This window comes from Nuphar pumila, chromosome 8 (genome assembly GCF_984573655.1).
Source record: "Nuphar pumila chromosome 8, dmNupPumi1.hap1.1, whole genome shotgun sequence".
Lineage (NCBI taxonomy): Eukaryota > Viridiplantae > Streptophyta > Magnoliopsida > Nymphaeales > Nymphaeaceae > Nuphar > Nuphar pumila.
The window spans coordinates 127,257,101-127,277,543 of record NC_143256.1 but is presented as its reverse complement, the minus strand read 5'-3'; the positions used below and the strand labels follow the sequence as shown (position 1 = coordinate 127,277,543).

The 20,443-nt window shown below is 40.0% G+C and overlaps 1 pseudogene; it reads right to left on the bottom strand.

Annotated features, from left to right (window-relative positions):
- Positions 1 to 947: 947 nt before the first annotated feature.
- LOC149830712 (multiple C2 domain and transmembrane region protein 16 pseudogene) lies at positions 948 to 10,997 on the bottom strand (annotated as a pseudogene).
- Between the last annotated feature and the right edge of the window lie 9,446 nt (positions 10,998 to 20,443).

Below are 20,443 nucleotides of genomic sequence, written 5' to 3'. Positions count from 1 at the left end.
AAAAAATTGATTGTATCCTCGTACCCTCAGCCGTATCCATGAGACAGCATCAAGCTATCTCATTCTACCAAATAACAACAATTTCTTGTCTGACTCATTGCATATAGATTAAGTCCATTTCAAACCGAGCTGTTTACTTGAAGGACTTCATAGATCAGCTCAGTCAAAAGTAGAAGGAAAGAAGCCAAGAACGGGAGAAAAGCACAAAAAACAAACGAAGAGAGGGAGCAAAAGCTGCCCATCCAGAACAGGAAAAGCAAAAGCCAATGCAACGCAGTCCAAAGCATAAAATATAACCTCATCATCTGCCCTACGTTATGCCTTCCAAGTTCCAATTCCAGCAAAATGAAGGCCAATTTTAGAGTGCGTGACTCTGTCACATTGACATTAAGATTGTTTTTAAGACCGATTCGAGTGCCTCGGATCCACAGATTCAAGGTTATTTTGAGGATCTCAGATCCTCTGTTTCAGGGAAGGTCAGATCTGGTGTGAGCCCCCACCAGATCTGACCTTGATAAGTGTGTGAGAGCTGTGATAATATTCAAACCATGGTTACCGGAAGCTTCTTGCTATATTGGGAAAGTTTGCTTGAAAAGTGGCGAAACTTTTGGATTCCTTGAAACTTTAAACATGCCCTTCAGTAGCATTGTAAAAATTTTCGTTCCTTCAATCCGATCCTTTCTCATAAGTCTTATGGGTCATTCATTGAACAATGATGCACATCCGCAACAAAAAGAAGCCATACAAAGACCCAAAGGGGTTTGGCATAATGGGATCCATTAGGCATCGCATCACCCCTCTGGGTAAGTCGAATCTTGGCGGACTATCTCGGGTCGAGAGGTGAGCTCTCGGAGTTTTATGCTGACAGGACCGTGACTGCATTGCTAGTAGGTCTCTCTGCTCTTGGGGCGATTTCTTTGAGTAAAAAATAAATAAATAAAAAAACCTTATACAACTCGGTTCAAGAGTGCCAGGAGCCTTCGGAGGAAATTGAGCATCGGATCTCGGAACATCGGGTGCCGGAGGCAGTAGAAGACAAGCGCGATCGCGACGACCATCAACGGCACCAGGTAGCCACCAAGAAGCACATTCCAACGAATATTCCGGTGGCTCGTGGGTCCCGTCAGCACACCAGTGGCACACGCTCGCCCTGGGCCGCAAGGTCCCCCAGAACCGTCTGCACCCGACACGCAAGCAACTGCAGCCCCGTCGTACCGCGCGCGTACGAACTCAGTCCGCCGGGAGCTTCTAAACTCCTCATCGAGATCGTCGCCCTACGCCACATCGACCAGGGAGAGCGTGTCGTTCCACGTGCCGACGAAGAAAGAGCGTGGGCACAATGAGCTCCGGGATGCACACCAGCAGCACCGCGAGAAAGTGCACCAGCACCGTGGTTGTTCGATTCCTCCACTGGCTAATGTCGTCCGTCAATCTGAGCACGCCCACGAGCGGTGACAGGACGGTCACTGTGCGGTACCAGTTCGCCCTGGTGCACCGCATGCTCCAAGTGTGCGCGTCCGCGTCCGCGTCCGCGTCCGCGTCCGCCTCAAGCAAGGTAAAACACAGCCTCGTGCTTCAGCGGGGGCTCCACACGTGCGAGGCTCGACGCGACAATCCAGTTGGCCACGTGGCGCAGCGCCTCCTGCTGCATCACGCCCATCGGACGGACGTAGTGCATCGCCGGGAGCAGTGGTTGCACGTAAGCGTGCAAAACCTCGAGCTCCGACACGCGTGAGAAGCGCACCGCGAGGTCAAGCTTCCCCATCCGCTTTACGCCGGTTAGCAGCAGCAGGATCAGCGAGTATGAGTTCCGGTACACGGCCCCGCTGTCGAGCGCCGATACCCGGATCCGGACCTTCCCGACCCGACACTCTGACTTGACCAGATTTTCTGATTCGGACACGTTGGCGTAGATCTGCCAGTTGTCGAACACGGATACACGAGAGGGTTGTGTATGTTCCCCCCCGATGATTCACTGAATCCCACGTCTGTGTTCGGGGCTTTGAATGAGCACCACGTATACAAGCACATGGGGCTCGTATTCCCGTGTATGTTGACATAACTTTGCATCGGACTCTGGTGTTGTTGCAAAGACTTAAGTACCCTTTCTTGTTATTCTTCTCATAAAGTGATGGTTTGAGAAAATGACAAAAATGCCCTTCATTCAAAAAAGAAAAAACAAACAGTTCAAAAAAAGGACAAACATGTCCTCCATCCAGAAAGTCGAGGATGATGTTGACTCTTCAAAGTCTTCTTCTTCTTTCTCCGTAAAACACTGTAAAACCCTCTCTCTCTCTAGAGAAGAAATCAAGGGAGGATTCTTGAAAAGACTTAAGTGCCCCAAAGATGATTATTTAAGACCCAGTCTTTGCACTGCAGGATCATCCGATAAAGAAATCTCCCCTGGAGGAGGCCATGAACATCAACCCTCTCACTCTCTCTCTCCCTTCTCTTTCTGCTTCTGTGCACATCCAGCAGAAGATCCTACATTGCTCCATCAAGCACCGACTGACCTGCACATTGACTGTTGTGGAGCCTGATTCAGAGTTTTTACCCTTACAGGAGGAGGGTTTGGGGGCTCCTCCCAGCGTGGGTAGCATCATTCAACTAAATGAGTTGTAGATTCTGATTCAGAGTTTTTACCCTTACAAGAGAGGGGTAAAACCTCATCTCACTCTCTCTCCCTTCTCTCTCTACTTCTGTGTACATCCAATAAACGATCCAACATTTCTCCATCAAACACTGACTGACCTGCACACTGACTGTAGCATCGTTCAACTTGATGAGTTATGGAGCCTGATTTAGAGTTTTTGCCCTTACAGGAGGGGGGTTTGGGGGCTCCTCCCAACGTGGGTAGCATCATTCAACTTGAAGAGTTGTGGAGTCTGATTCAAAGTTTTTACCCATTCATGTTTTAAGGCATTTAGATCTCATGTTTGAACATCCACGCATGTGCAGTTTGCTTTCATCATGTTCAGTTGCTTTCTAGATTATACTTTGAATTCAGGTGCATTTTAGATCTATCGATTTGTATGTAATCAGAGCTCATTTTAATCTGAATTTTTTACTGCAACTTCATGCATATGTCTTCATGCTCTCCACCAAAACTCAGATCATTCTGAGTTTGTTTGACCCACTTTAAAAATCGAGATTCAGAACCTGTTATTTTGCACCATCAGGATTTTAGCAGAATCAGGACCAACTTGCGGGAGAGATTTCTCCCTAACCAGAGATGATCTTTCCGATCCGTAAAAAGGGTTGTTTTCTAAATTGAATTTAGTTTGTTCATATAAAATTTCAGCGATTTCTATGGTGCTTTCATACCACTTTTGGGTCGAAAACCATAACCCTGTCACCCTGTGTCATTTTAACAGCTCAGGTTTTGATCCATTTTGTTTGAATTTTATTTCCCTAATGGGAGATCATTTTTCAGATCTGTAAAACAGGTTCTCTTTTTTTATGTGTCTAATTCATCCCTGTAAATTTTCAGAATTTTTCATGGTCAATTACTATTTTATTTTGATTAAATACCAGAACCTTATATCCAGATTTTATAAAAGTTCTGATTTTGGTCCTCATATCATGACTCTAGTAGCACTTCTTCAACAAATCGCTATTTGATTGGCAATATTCTTCAGCAAATCATTGTTATGATTTTTTTTGGGTCTCTAATGAGTCCCTACTAAGATTTGTAGTATTTTTGGGTCTCCAACGAGCCTCACAATGATTTATAGTGTTGTCCTGTCTTTTTAACTATGATTTTGGGTCTCTAATGAGTACCTAATATCAAATGAGCATAGAAAGTTATAAAACTTTCCAGATATAAACTAGACACATAAAGGAAGAAAACACTTTTTACGGATTTTGAAAATGATCTTCCGTTGGGGAGATATGACTCTTACAAAATGAAATAAAAACCTATGTCACTCAAATAAGGCAGACTGATAGGGGTCTGGTTTTAGATCCAAATGGGGTAACAAATGATCATAAAAATCGCTGAAAACTTACAAGAATAAACTAGACTTCATAACAAAGACACCACTTTTTACGGATTTGAAATCCGATCTCTGGTTAGGGAGATATGGCCCTGACAAGTTGGTCCTGATTCGGATAGCGATTTGTAGTGTTTCTCGCTAACCACTACAGCGATTTATGATTAAAATCGCTATCCGAATCAGGACCAACTTGTCAGGGCCATATCTCCCTAACCAGAGATCGGATTTTAAATTCGTAAAAAGTGGTGTCTTTTTTATAAAGTCTAGTTTATTCCTATAAATTTTCAGCAATTTTTATGGTCATTTGATACCCCGTTTGGATCTAAAACCAGACCCCTATCAGTCTGCCTTATTTGAGTGACATAGGTTTTTATTTCATTTTGTAAGAGTCATATCTCCCCAACGGAAGATCATTTAACAAATCCGTAAAAAGGGTTTTCTTCCTCTATGTGTCTAGTTTATATCTGGAAAGTTTTATAACTTTCTATGCTCATTTGATATTTCAAACCTGTTAAAAACCGAGACATGTCTCCAACAAGTTATAATTAACTTTCATCCACTCAGTTAAAAGGGAATAATAACATGTCTCGGTTTTTAACAGGTTTGAAATATCAAATGAGCATAGAAAGTTATAAAACTTTCCAGATATAAACTAGACAAATAGAGGAAGAAAACTCCTTTTACGGATTTAGAAAATGATATTCCGTTGGGGAGATATGACTCTTACAAAATGAAATAAAAACCTATGTCACTCAAATAAGGCAGACTGATAGGGGTCTGGTTTTAGATCCAAATGGGGTATCAAATGACCATAAAAGTCGCTGAAAATTTTCAGGAATAAACTAGACTTCATAACGAAGACACCATTTTTTACGAATTTGAAATCCGATCTCTGGTTAGGGAGATATGACCCTCACAAGTTGGTCCTGATTCGGATAGCGATTTGTATCACAAATCGCTGTAGTGTTTAGCGAGAAACACTACAAATCGCTATTCGAATCAGGACCAACTTGTCAGGGTCATATCTCCCTAATCAGAGATCGGATTTCAAATCCGTAAAAAGTGGTGTCTTTGTTATGAAGTCTAGTTTATTCTTGTAAATTTTCAGCGATTTTTATGGTAATTTGATACCCCATTTTGATCTAAAACCAGACCCCTATCAGTCTGCCTTATTTGAGTGACATAGGTTTTTATTTCATTTTGTAAGATTCATATCTCCCCAACGGAAGATCATTTAACAAATCCGTAAAAAGAGTTTTCTTCCTCTATGTGTCTAGTTTATATCTGGAAAGTTTTATAACTTTCTATGCTCATTTGATATTTCAAACCTGTTAAAAACCGAGACATGTCTCCAACAAGTTATAATTAACTTTCATTCACTCAGTTAAAAGGGAATAATAACATGTCTCAGTTTTTAACAGGTTTGAAATATCAAATGAGCATAGAAAGTTAAAAAACTTTCCAGATATAAACTAGACAAATAGAGAAAGAAAACCCTTTTTACGGATTTAGAAAATGATCTTCCGTTGAGGAGATATGACTCTAACAAAATGAAATAAAAACCTATGTCACTCAAATAAGGCAGACTGATAGGGGTTTGGTTTTAGATCCAAATGGGGTATCAAATGACTATAAAAATCGCTGAAAATTTACAAAAATAAACTAGACTTCATAACGAAGACACCACTTTTTACGGATTTGAAATCCGATCTCTGGTTAGGGAGATATGACCCTGACAAGTTGGTCCTGATTCGAATAGCGATTTGTAGTGTTTCTCGCTAAACACCACAGCGATTTGTGATACAAATCGCTATCCGAATCAGGACCAACTTGTGAGGATCATATCTCCCTAACCAGAGATCGGATTTCAAATTCGTAAAAAATGGTGTCTTCGTTATGAAGTCTAGTTTATTCCTGTAAATTTTCAGCGACTTTTATGGTCATTTGATATCCCATTTAGATCTAAAACCAGACCCCTATCAGTCTGCCTTATTTGAGTGACATAGGTTTTTATTTCATTTTGTAAGAGTCATATCTCCCCAACGGAATATCATTTTCTAAATCCGTAAAAGGAGTTTTCTTCCTCTATTTGTCTAGTTTATATCTGGAAAGTTTTATAACTTTCTATGCTCATTTGATATTTCAAACCTGTTAAAAACCGAGACATGTTATTATTCTCTTTTAACTGAGTGGATGAAAGTTAATTATAACTTGTTGGAGACATGTCTCGGTTTTTAACAGGTTTGAAATATCAAATGAGCATAGAAAGTGATAAAACTTTCCAGATATAAACTAGACACATAGAGGAAGAAAACCCTTTTTACGGATTTGTTAAATGATCTTCCGTTGGGGAGATATGAATCTTACAAAATGAAATAAAAACCTATGTCACTCAAATAAGGCAGACTAATAGGGGTCTGTTTTTAGATCAAAATGGGGTATCAAATTACCATAAAATCGCTAAAAATTTACAGGAATAAACTAGACTTCATAACAAAGACACCACTTTTTACGGATTTGAAATCCGATGTCTGGTTAGGGAGATATGGCCCTGACAAGTTGGTCATGATTCAGATAGCGATTTGTATCACAAATCGTTGTAGTGTTTAGCGAGAAACACTACAAATCGCTATAGCGAGGTCCAGCAACACTATAAATCACTGTGGGTCTCGTTAGAGACCCGAAAACACTATAAATCATAGTTAAAAGTCCAAAAAACACTACAAATCGCTGTGGGGCTCGTTGGAGACCCCAAAGCACTATAAATCATAGTTAAAGATCGGACAACACTATAAATCATTGTGAGGCTCGTTTGAGTCCCAAAAATACTATAAATCATAGTAGGGACTCATTAGAAACCCAAAAAAATCATAACAATGATTTGCTGAAGAATATTGCCAATCAAATAGCGATTTGTTGAAGAAGTGCTACTACAGTCATGATATGAGGACCAAAATCAGATCTTTTATAAAATCTGGATACAAGGTTCTGGTATTTAATCAAAATAAAATAGTAATTGACCATAAAAAATTCTGAAAATTTACAGGGATGAATTAGACACATAAAAAAAGAGAACCCGTTTTACAGATATGAAAAATGATCTCCCATTAGGGAAATAAAATTCAAACAAAATGGATCAAAATCTGAGCCGTTAAAATGACATAGGGTGACAGGGTTATGGTTTTCGACCCAAAAGTGGTATGAAAACACCATAAAAATCGCTGAAATTTGGTATGAACAAACTAGATTCAATTTAAAAAACAACCCTTTTTACGGATCGGAAAGATCATCTCTGGTTAGGGAGAAATCACTCCCGCAAGTTGGTCCTGATTCTGCTAAAATCCTGACGGTGCAAAATAACAGGTTCTGAATCTTGATTTTTAAAGTGTATCAAACAAAGTCATAATGATCTGATTTTTCGTGAAGAGCATGAAGACATATGCATGAAGTTGCAGTAAAAAATTCAGATTAAAATGAGCTCTGGTTACATACAAATTGATAGATCTAAAATGCACCAGAATTCAAAGTATAATCTAGAAAGCAACTGAACATGATGAAAGCAAACTGCACATGCGTGGATGTTCAAATATGAGATCTAAATGCCTGAAAACATGAATGGGTAAAAACTTTGAATCAGACTCCACAACTCTTCAAGTTGAATGATGCTACCCACGCTGGGAGGAGCCCCCAAACCCCCCTCCTGTAAGGGCAAAAACTCTAAATCAGGCTCCACAACTCATCAAGTTGAATGATGCTACAGTCAGTGTGCAGGTCAGTCGGTGTTTGATAGAGAAATATAGGATCGTTTGTTGGATGTGCACAGAAGTAGAGAGAGAAGGGAGAGAGAGTTAGATGATTGATGTTCATGGCTTTCTCCAGGGGGAACTCTTTGCCTCCCTTGATTTCTTCTCTAGAGAGAGAGAGAGAGAGAGGGTTTTACAGTGTTTTACGGAGAAGGAAGAAGAAGAAGATGACGATGAAAAGTTTAACCAAACATTTTTTATGGCTCAGGTTTGTTTCGTCGGATGACCATCGGGAGGAGCCCCCAAACCCTTCTCCTGTAAGGGCAAAAACTCTGAATCAGGCTCCACAAAAAATCAAGTTGAACGATGCTATCCACATTGGGAGGAGCCCCCAAACCCTCCTCCTATATGGGTAAAAACTGTGAATCAGACTCCACAACGAATCAAGTTGAATGATGCTACCCACGCTGGGAGGAGCCCCCAAACCCTCCTCCTGTAAGGGTAAAAACTCTGAATCAGGATCTACAACTCATTTAGTTGAATGATGCTACCCACGCTGGGAGGAACCCCCAAACCCTCCTCCTGTAAGGGTAAAAACTCTGAATCAGGCTCCACAACAGCCAATGTGCAGGTCAGCCGGTGCTTGATGGAGCAATGTAAGATCTTCTGTTGGATGTGCATAGAAGCAGAAAGAGAAGGGAGAGAGAGAGAGTGAGAGGGTTGATGTTCATGGCCTCCTCCAGGGGAGATTTCTTTCTCAGATAATCCTGCAGTGCAGAGACTGGGTCTTAAATAATCATCTTCGGGGCACTTAAGTCTTTACAACCACTCCTTTTCAAGAATCGTCATTTTTTTTGGCACCAATGGAGGAGAGGGTACTTAAGTCTTTGCAATCGCATCAAACTCCAATGCTAATTAATGCTGACAAACATGGGGATACGAGACACACATGCTTACATACGTGGTGCTCTTTGGTACCCCCGAACATGAGATGTAGCTAACTGCCCTGTTCAGGGGGGGAACATATAACTTGCTTCGCGGATACACGGGTCGTAGACGTGCCATGTGTACTGCTCGTTCCAGATTGGATCCAAACTATCCGTGATGGTTCTGGTCTGGACCCACTTCTCCCCGTACTTGGCAACGCAGTAGGCATCAGTGGAGCCCTTCCCGTTCTTGGTCTTCATGGGAAGAATATTCCGGCATCCGAGAATCCCGAGCTCCAATTTTCCGACGGCCGGACCCCAGAGTTGCCTCGCGGTCGGCCGGAAGTCGGTGCTTAGATGGGCCCATTCGTCCATGACGTGGTATCCCCCGTCGAAGCAGAGCCGGAGGTGGAGCCGGCCCCGGTACGCAGACCGATCTCTACCGAGTCGGACACGTTGAACCATCGAGATGCCACCATCAGGTCATCAACCCGCCTTTTAACGCCCTTCAGCGGCACTGCAACACGGCCAAGCACCAATATATCCTTGCCGGCGATGCTCTCCACGGCGAAGACGAGTTGCTCTTCTATCGGCTCGGCCGCCACGAAGACGAGGTCCTCGTTCCAGGAGATCGAACCGTTCCGTGTCGACGACTTCCGAGTCTTCAGAATTTGAAACCCCAGTTGGGCTCTGACGAAGATTTCGGCTCCGGAGAGGAGGTCCTGGGCCTCGATGACGATGGCTCGGAGGTACCAGAGCTTCGGAGAGATGTAGACCTTGGACCGGGAACTGGCGCCTTCGGCCGTATCGGAATGCCATGCCTCCGGGAATGACTCGTCGGCCTGCGTCCCGAACCAGACGGCGAGCATAGCGTCACCCGAGACGGATGTGGCCGAGTCTCCTCCCTCGAGTCGGTACCATCGCGGAGCCAAAGGGCTATCCGGGGAACCCGAGTCGGGATCTCCGATACGTCGAAGCAGACCCCGCCGAGGAAGTGCTCCGCTGCCGGTCTCCGGCCGATCCCAGATGGAGATATCCATTGTGGGGGTCGATGCGGCGACCTCCCGGCCGAAGGAGAACGTCTCGTTCCACTCGCAAGATGCCGATTTCCGGGCCGTTTCGGACCGGTTGGTGCGGCCGGAGACTTCGATCTTGACGAACGGAGCGGCAGGAGGCGGGTCGCCGAGACACCCAGCCTTCACGACCCGGAAGAAGAGATACTCCATCTTGTCCACGAGGTCGAAGGTGGAACACTCCCGTTGGTGGGAGTCCGGATACGACACCGCGAGCTCTCGCGGACGTCCGGTGTTGCCGCGGTGAAGATCCACTGCCTCATGTGGTGGCCCCCGTGAGGGACTGGAATGGATGACGTGGTGCTCTCTGGTTCGTTGCTTGTTGGCAGTGGCACATATTCCGAAGGAGATATAGGTTCTTGTGGTGGGCCTGGCGTGGCATTGTCCGTTGGTGGTGGGATGGTGGTCACTGGTGGGGGAAGGTTTTCCGCTGCCGGATTATTTTCCGTTGGTGGTTGCGGTTCCTGAGGGTTTGCTGCAGCCGGATCCGGCTTTCTGGTGGTGGTGGTGGTGGTTGTTCTTCGTTAGGTGGTGGTGGTGACTCTTCCCAGAGCCGGACCTGTAAAGAGGCCAATGAGGCTTGGGCCTCAGGGCTCAAAAAAATTTTAGGGGCCCAATGTTTAGGTAGTTTATATAAATATTTTATACATTTTTATTTAATATAATATAAATATTTGGAATATTATATTTGTTTAATGTGAATGCAAATTTTATTGTTATTTTGATTTTTTAAAAAAAGTTCGGAGGCACTGCCTAACTCCTACTATTAAAAGGGGGCCCATTTTTTCCCTCCTCCTCAGGCCCCATAAAACACAGGTACGGCTCTGACTCTTCCGTCGACGACAGAGGCGGGATGGGTTCGTCGACGTAGTATATCTTGAGCCCGACTTCACTCTGCACCCAATTCAGGAGGCTCTTCCTCTCCAGCGGGTAGTAGATGAGCGCCTCTTCCCCTTTCCGGACGAACTGGCCGTTATCCAGCCGGATCCGATCGAGGAAGTTGTTGCGTCGGGTGGGCCCGACGTGCTTGTCGTGGTAAACGTCGATCTCGAGGACTTCTCCGGCCATGTTCTTCGGATGGGATACGTGGAACTGGAGGGTCTCGTTCCATGCCGGGTTGAGGTCCCTGTGAGCGGCCTGCATCTGCTTCCGTTGGCTGTCGAAGTCGGCGATGACGAACGGGCTAGACGTGCCGGTGCCGTCTTTGGGGAGGAGCTGGTGCGCATCAAGGACCTCGATGATGAGCTTCCAGGTGGCCATTGCTGATGGGTCACCAGAAAAGAACGTTATATATATATATATATATATATATATATATATATATATATATATATATATATATATATATATATAGAGAGAGAGAGAGAGAGAGAGAGAGAGAGAGAGAGAGAGAGGGTTGAGTGAGAGAGGGTGTTGTGTGTTCTCCCCTGAAGACAAAGACAGATTCGTGGGGGTGTATCCAGGAATATCTTGGGACCCATGATAATTCTTATGCCAATGTGATTTATGATGATTTTATAATAAAATAGCATATAAAAAAGATAAATAACATATAAAAAATATAGATATGTGTTTGATAGAAATGTCCTCCCGTAAGATAGATATGCGTTTGCTGAAAATATTTTTTCGTAAATAGCTTTGCACATTCCCTCAAGTCCACGTTATCACCTTGATTGATTTTTATCTTGTGTTACAACACATTGCCGCCTTCTTGTTCCTACCTTGTGTTAGAAAACATTTTTGAGTTCGTTCCTACCTTGTGGAGATAACTATAAATCGATTGACTGGTTGGATCATTGGTGAGCGTCATAGGGGGATTTGTTGGCCATCTCTTTTTATAGTCTTCTCTTCTTCTTCATTTTCGTTAGGCAATATGAAAAAAAGAAATGACGCACAAACATTTCAACAAATGCCACTAAGGTGTCGTGAGTACCATTCCATGTCATCATGCTATTGTTGAAGAACGTATGTTGTCGTGAGTGTCATTAAGGCGTTGTTTTGTTATTGTAAGTGGATGTTGGCTTTCGACGGTTGGAAAATTAAAGATACTTGTAGGACGCTGAGACCTGTTGATAAGAATGTTTGGTTACAGATGCGAGGAAGGGCCTCTACCTCATCCGGTATCGTACAAAATTGCCATATCGATTTGTAATATATTATGCGATGTCTATATTAATTTGTAAGATATTATGTATTTTTTATAGCGATTTGTAAGATATTTGTAGTATGATTTTAAAACATATGTATGCAGAATTTATATTGTTGCGCGCTTGCGGTGGCAATTTTCGTATTTAAATTGCTACTCATTTAGCAATTTCTATTGAAATTGCTTCACATCGTCGTAAATATAATTAAATTGTTGTCACATGAATCGCTATCGTCAACACACATATACGATAAATTGTTTCTTTTATAGCATGGTAAATAACAACTCGATGCATAGTATAAGCAAATAACAAATCGTTATTGCTTTTATATTGTGATTCATTCAATCATTTCTTTGACTTTCTTAATTAATCAGTATTTATTATTATATGCATCTTGAATTAATCGTAGTAAACATATGTGCTGACTAACACAAATTGATATATTGCTTATGATAGTGGTGAGCTTATCATCTGGTTGCAGTGAAGATGATGTATCTCAATCATTGGAAAGTTATAGAGAATTGAACATATGTACTAATGACGCACGTGAAGAAGTGAATGCATGCACTAATGATTCACATGATAAGAAGGGTGCAGGCATTGGATTCACTCTTAACTTGAATGTTTCAGCAGAAGAAATGAAATTTGATAATAAGGTAGACGATCATGACAATACACTTGACTTTATTCTCATAGAAGGAATGCAATTTAACAATGAGAAAGTTGCATACAGATTTTACAATAATTATACCTTCAAACTTGGCTTCAATGTTAGAAGGTATTCTTGGTCAAAAAATGCACAGGGTATCATGGTGAGAAAGAAATAATGTTTGTTCTAAGGAAGGTTGGAAGAAGTCAAGAAGAAATCCAACAAGGAGCAAGTCAGATTAAAGATGTGGTTGTCTAGCGATAATGGTGTTAAGAAGACTTTTGAATGAGAAATATGTAGTTCGTACTTTAATCAGTGATCATAACCATGAATTAGTAGCTTCATTTATGACTCTTATGTTAAGGTACATCGTAAACTAACTCAAGTGCATGCTGCAATTGCTGAAATAGCTGATAGCGTCGACATTGCACCAAGAAAAATATACAATTTATGCACACACATAAATGATGGTTATTGGAATGTGTCATTCACACCTATAGATCTAGGAAACCACTTGAGAAAGAAGATGACAGATAACATGAAGAATGGAGAAATATGTTCTTTGATTGATTACTTACAAAAGAAATCAAACAATGACCCTGGTTTATATAGTGCAATGCAACCAGATAAAAAATGGATATGTTGTGAAAATTGATCAGTGGCCATTTGTGCAGTTTGTCGAAGTGAACCATTACTCACAAAGTTACATATTAGGCAACAATTTTTTGTATGATCAGACTAAGGAAACCTTTGAGTGGTTGTTCAAAGTATTTACACAAGCAATAAATGAGAAGCAACCTGAAGTTGTACTTACAGATGGTGATCACGCAATTACGACTGCACTGTCTCATGTATAGCCAGATGCACATCATCACCTATGTTTATAGCATATCTTTCAAAATGCAGCAAAGAACATAAGACACATATTTAATCAAAAGACAGGGTTTGATAAAAAGTTTACAAGGTGTGTACTTGAGAGTGTAGACGAGATCACCTTTATGTCTTATTGGAAGAAAATGATTCAGATGTACGACTTTAAAGATTGTGTATGATTACAAAATTTATATGCAGACAAAGAGAAGTGAGCATTGATATATGAAAGACAATAGTTTTGTGCATGTATGATAAGCACACAAAGAGCTGAATCTAGGCATGCCGCACTGTAGAAAACCTTGTATTCATGTTTAATAATATTTCGTTTCATGAAACAATATGAAATATTTATAGACGATTTTAGACAGAATGAGCTTGAACAAGATGTGAATGCTTCAACACACATCCTATAACTTTGAGCATGAAAATATTGACGCGACCTACAGATCTGTATATACTAACTATATTTGAATGGATTAAGGAGATTATATAGGTCATGAATTGCAATATAGAAGGACATATGCAAACCGAGAATATGCACGAATATCATATTGTATGGGGGTCGAAGAGCATCTGAAAAGGTAAGAAGCACATGTTATATACAATGTTGACAACAAAACAATTGAATGCACGTGCAAAGTATATGAATTCAAAGGTATTTTATATCATCATGCATTAAAGATACTTAATTAAGAAAAAATACAAGATATACATGAGTCATATTTAATGCGAAAATGAACGACACAAACAAAGATTGAATTGCTGGATACAGATAATGTCAGTGCATCTAGTGTTGATCAGAAGCGTCACATAGCTTGCCGTTACCAACAACTATGTAGGTCACTTATGCATGTTGTAGATTTGACATCGAAAAATGAAGAAGCTTATGTATGCTTGAGAAAAGTGTCAAGATAATTACTTGAAAACGTGCAGTTAATTCACCATAAGTCTGTTGCAGCTCATAAAAACCAGTCTAATAAAATGAGAACGAACAACGAAGGTGAAAATCATGCTTCTTCTGACCCGCATGAGAAGTTACGTTGAAACATAAACATCATATGCAAAAACCCATTTTCCTTAACCCCTTTCAATTCCCACTGCAATGATTTCTTACACTCTAGAGTCTACACTATACACCCACAAATTTACACGTACAGGACCTGAGTTGGACTCACGTGGACCCCGTCCAAGAACCCATTTTTTTGGATCTGGGCCTTAGCCCAAATCTAAATATGAAAGGTGATAGCGTCAATGGGTCGAGTTTGTCCAGACTCAACCTGAACCAAACCCTGTAGGGTCAGGGTTTGGTGATAAAGAAGGAGGCCTGTTTAAAATCCAAAGGGTTGGATTAATATATGGGTTGGGTATGGTTTGTGAAATTTCATAGCAGACTCAGGTCCAGTCAGAGTTATGAAACCGTGATTTTTTAATGTAAAAAAGTTAAAAAAAAAAAACTATTTCATGGGGTATGGACTTGGATCGGGTTCATGCAATCCTTACATGACTCGGGTATGGTTTTCTTTTTCGTGGATCAGATCAGTCCTCAGTCCGTACCTGATACCCACACCTCAAAGTCAGATACAGGTTTGGACCCACTTGGATCCAAACCAGAACCGACCCGTTGACACGTTCCAAGTTATTCACATGGAAAAAGGGTAGCGTTTCCAGTTTTGTACCACAATTTTCAATTCAAGTTGGTGTCCTTGTTGGACCTTGACCTGGGTGGGAAACATGGTCAGAAATCTCGTTATCAGGATTTTCTCAACAAAAGAAAAACTTGCAATGATAAATTAAAAAATAAAGTATTTTCTCAGGAAAATATCAGTGTATTTAAATTTTAAAAAATGTATAAGAAAAATATAAAATATAATAAAAATATGAATATCATTTTAACAATGGTCTATTATCGCGATAAAGACATCACGTTTTCAAAATAGGCGAAAATAGCAGTTTTGAAAATCACGTGATAAAATCACAAGTTTTTCAAAACCTGCCAATATTTGTGACCACTGCTCTTGGTGGATTTAGATATGCATTAGATATAGACTGAACATACGAGATCTAAATCTGGATGGAAACCTGATTGCACATACGATGAATTTAATACATACATGTAAAAATTGGACTAATTTTTTTAAAATTTAAAGTGACTTGCAAGGGTAGACCGAGGTTCAGGATGGCTCGATATGGTATCAACTATTATCTTATCTTAAATTCCCCATGATTTTGGTTCAAGCTCCAGCCAACTTATTCTGGGGTTGAGTCAAACAAATGTGACAAACCGTGTTCTAAGGAAAGTTGCTGATAGTCTTGCGTTCAAAAGAGAGAGATAGAGATATGATACAACAACAACAACAAGAACACCTTCATCCCAAACAATTGGGGTCGGCCATATTAACCAAAAAGAAAATCATTTTGGGTCCTCCACATGAATCCTTCTCCTCCAATCATTTCTATCCAATGTCATGTCCTCGGTGAGGTTCAAAGCATTCATATCCTTTCTTATCATCTCCATCCAAGTCTTCTTAAGACTACCCCAACCGCTTTTAGCTAATATATTTTCTCATTTCTTCATCCTTCTAACCGGAGCATCATTAGGCCTTCGCCGAATATGCCCAAACCATCGTAAACGATTCTCACTCATCTTATTTTCAATGGATGCAACACCTACTTTCTTACTTATTTCCTCGTTCCGAATCTTATCTTTTAGTGTCTTTCCACACATCCATCGAAGCATACACATCTCAGTTACACTCATTTTTTGAATACGATGTCTCTTGGCAGCCCAACATTCCCTACCATATAGTAAAGCGGGTCTAATTGTCGTCCTATAAAACTTTTCCTTCAACCGCAATGGCATTCTACGATTGCACAACACTCCAGTTGCACTTTTCCATTTCATCCACCCAACCTTAATCTTATGATTTACATCTCCATCAATTTCTCCATTCTTTTGAATGCTAGATTCCAAATATTTGAAACAGTCATCCACCGTTATTTGTTGCTCACCAAGCTTCACTACACTCTCATCACTACTTCGTTGCTTACTAAACCGACATTCCATAGATTATGTCTTACTCTTACTCAATGTAAAACCTCTTGCTTCCAAAGTCTGTCTCCATAATTCTAACTTAGCATTAACCCCAGCTCTAGACTCATCAAACAAAACAATATCATCAGAAAACAACATACACCACAACACATTTTTTTGAATTGATCTCATAAGTTCATCTATCACTATAGCAAAAAGGAAATGGCTTAATGCAGATTCTTGATGTAACCCAACCGTTATAGGAAAATTGTTTGTCACCCCTCCACAAGTGCGGACATTGGTTACTACTCCTTTGTACATATCTTTAATTATATTAATGTACTTGAGAGAGATACATTTCTTCATCATTGTCCACCAGAGAACATCCCTAGGTACTCTATCGTATGCTTTCTCCAAATCAATAAAAATCATATGCAAATCTTTGTTCCCCTCTCTATATCTCTCAATAAGTTGTCTAAGAAGATGTAAAGCTTCCACAGTTGATCTTCCAGGCATAAAACCAAATTGATTCTCCGATATCATGGCAACCTACCTCAACCTATACTCAATCACCCTCTCCCAAAGTTTCATAGTATGACTCATGAGTTTTATACCACGATAGTTTGTGCAATCGTGTATATCACCCTTATTCTTATAGAGAGGCACCAAATTACTCTTCCTCCACTCATTAGGCATCTTATTTGTCCGCCAAATCTTGTTAAAAAGATTTGCCAACCATACTAAACCTTTCTCACCCAAGCATTTTCAAGCCTCGATAGGTATACCATCCGGTCCAACTGCCTTTCTGGATTGCATTTTCTTCGAAGCCTCTGCAATTTCTTTCTTTTGAATCTTGCGCAAAACCTGCAAATTAGTTTTTTAGCTAACCAAGCTTTTGAATAGGGGTGGCAAAACCTGACACGACCCGCCAACCCGACTCTTAGGCGGGTTCAGGTTTGGCAAAACGAACCTGTTTAATAAATGGGTAGACCCGCCTAACCCGTTTATTAAACGGGTCGGGTTCGTGTTAGGGGTATGCCAACCCGCCAACCCGGCTGACCTGTTTAATAAACGGGTTATGTGGGCGGGTCAACCCGCCAACCCTTCCGCCAACATGACCCGCTAATCCGCCAACCCGTTTATTAAACGGGTTGGCGGGTCGTGTCAGGTTACCCATTTAATAAATGAGTCAGGTTCGTGTTTGCCACAGCCGACCCGTTTAATAAACGGTTCGGGTTCGGGTTGAGGTATGCTGACCCGCCAACCCGCCGGGTCGACCCGCCAACCCGACCCGATTGCCACCCCTACTTTTGAAAGGTATTTTTCATGTTCTTTAAATCTGACTGTATAGATGTGCTCTACATGCATGATTTTCTGGGAATTGACTCTTGGATCATCTATGTAGATAGGTTTTTATAAAATTTAAAAATTAACAGTTTAAAATTTTCATATATATATATATATATATATATATATATATATATATATATATATATATATATATAGAGAGAGAGAGAGAGAGAGAGAGAGACTATAAACAAATTTTTTTTGAAAGGCAAGCTGGGGTTAAGCAGACCCCCACCAGTTATTATTCAACATACTACTGGGGTTTGAGACTGCAACGTCCCACAAGGAAACGTGTAACGTCCCAAAACATTGTTTTTATTTCATTAATATGTTGATAAAATTGAGTTAATTTCAAAATATCGTGAAATTCTGCTACTTAGAGTCAGATAGAACCCACTGTTAGAAACCCAGACAGGCTTCCAGTTAACGCATCCCGGAGATCAGCTTTATTCCCACTGTAATTTTGTGGCTTTTGGTGCAGCCATATATGCGTACTGGGTTTTACCCTTCATTAGGATGGTGGTCAGCTCATCTTGGGGGCAACAATCACCGAGGACGCCGGTTAACTAACCGCTTTCTTGAGTTAGAGTGGGTCCCAAGACACTTGGCAGAACCAAGCAAGCCGAGTAATTACTCTAAATACTTGGGCCCGATCACTGACCGAGTTGGGTTCCACTCATTCCCTGTTATGTCATCCCCCATCTTCATACCCTTTAAATCTTTTGATGCAAGTTGTTTTGATCAAATCTGAGCTTATATAGATTCAGCATGGTCGATTTAATAAGAATCAACACTTTATTTTTTTTGATAAAAAAAATAAATTATTTTAAATCTTAAAATTGTGTATGTTATATCAACCGTTGATTTTTGAATCACCAAAAAAATGTTCGGATTTCAGCGACTTAAATATTTGTCTTCACTAAATAAATGATGTAAATGACATCTATATATAGAGTCTGATTAGGTCAAAACAACTTGCATGAATGAAAAGATAAGGATGAGTGGATGGAACCGATTTGAACATTGATCACCGATCAGGCCTCAGATGGAGCCCACTGTACATTATGATGCAAGTAGAACGAGGAATACAAAGGACGATAGGATGCAACCAAACTTTCATTTGTTTGTTCTCAGTGAAACCTGAGCTTTCTGGACTCCACATCCTAAGTTTTGGGTACATGCCAAAGTAGCTTAGACCTCATCACCATCATTTTTGGTCTTGTCCCATCTTTCTATATATGGTGTTGTCAATGGTCATGAGCAACTTCAGAAGGCTATTTTTTTTGAAATGCAAGCTGGGGTTAGGCAGACCCCTACCAGACAAGTGTTTCCGTTAACCATGACTGTTGAACAAAAAAGGAATTGAGAAGGGACTATTAAGCAGGCTTTCTTGCCCACCAAAAACAGAAACATTAGGTTCACTTCACCCACCATCTCTTAGTTTTTCACATATTGCTTTAACATATATATATATATATATATATATATATATATATATATATATATATATATATATATATATATATATATATATATATATATATATATATATATATATATTAGTGATGTGTATCTTCCATTTATCTCTCAGACCAACCACGACTCCTTTGGAAAGCATATTTGCATGTATTTTTTGTTCAATCTAAACCTCTAGATGTAATAGAAATTATGACTTAGTTTAAGCATTTTTTTATGTTTAGATTTAATTTTTAGCCCAATGAAAAAAATCAATAGTATATATTGCACAAAAAACTTGATTAACTTAAAATCAAGAATTCTTGTTAAATTAATTTGATATTCAAAGCATGATTTTTGGTAAATAAGAGATGGTAAACACATCTACAAGTTTGGATTAAGCAAAAAACTTACACAAATATGTTTTTTAAAGAGGTCTGTGATGGTCTGAAAATTAAATGGTCTAAACCTACATATTTCTCTCTCTCTCTCTCTCTATATATATATATATGTGTATATATATATGTATATATATATATGAAAACTACCATGTAAATTGTGCATTTCCTACACTTTTTTGCAATTCCAACCATGTAGATGTGTTCGGTATGGTGAATTTGCTAGGAATCAACTGTTGAATCATGTATTTTTGATAAAAAATGTGATTTGGGGATGCTTAAATATTTATAAAGATTATAAGCTGTTGATTTTAAAACCTACAAAAATCTTGTGTGTCATAATTTGTTGATTCAAGAGCTGGTCCTTATAAAATCCAGCATGTAGATTACATTGGTATGGTTAGATTTAAGAAAAAGAACATAAAAATCTATGAAAACTGTGCGGCTCACATGGTTGTTCTCATATTTCAAATACTCATATTCTAGTGACTCATATATAAACAAATCGACAATTTAAATGTCGATCTTCATATATGAATGATGTAGATCACATCTATGGAGTGTGATTTGATGAAAACAACCTGCATCAATAAAATCCTGTATAGCCAGAAAAAACTGTTTTTAAAATAATAAATACTTTGTGAACCATTGATTTTTGAATCGCCAAAAAATCATGTATACAAGTGGGATTTTGACAATTTAAATGCGGATCTTCTCATATGAATGATGTAGATCACATTTATGGAGTCCGATTTGATAAAAACAACTTGCATCAATGAAATCCTATACAACCATTAAAAAAATAT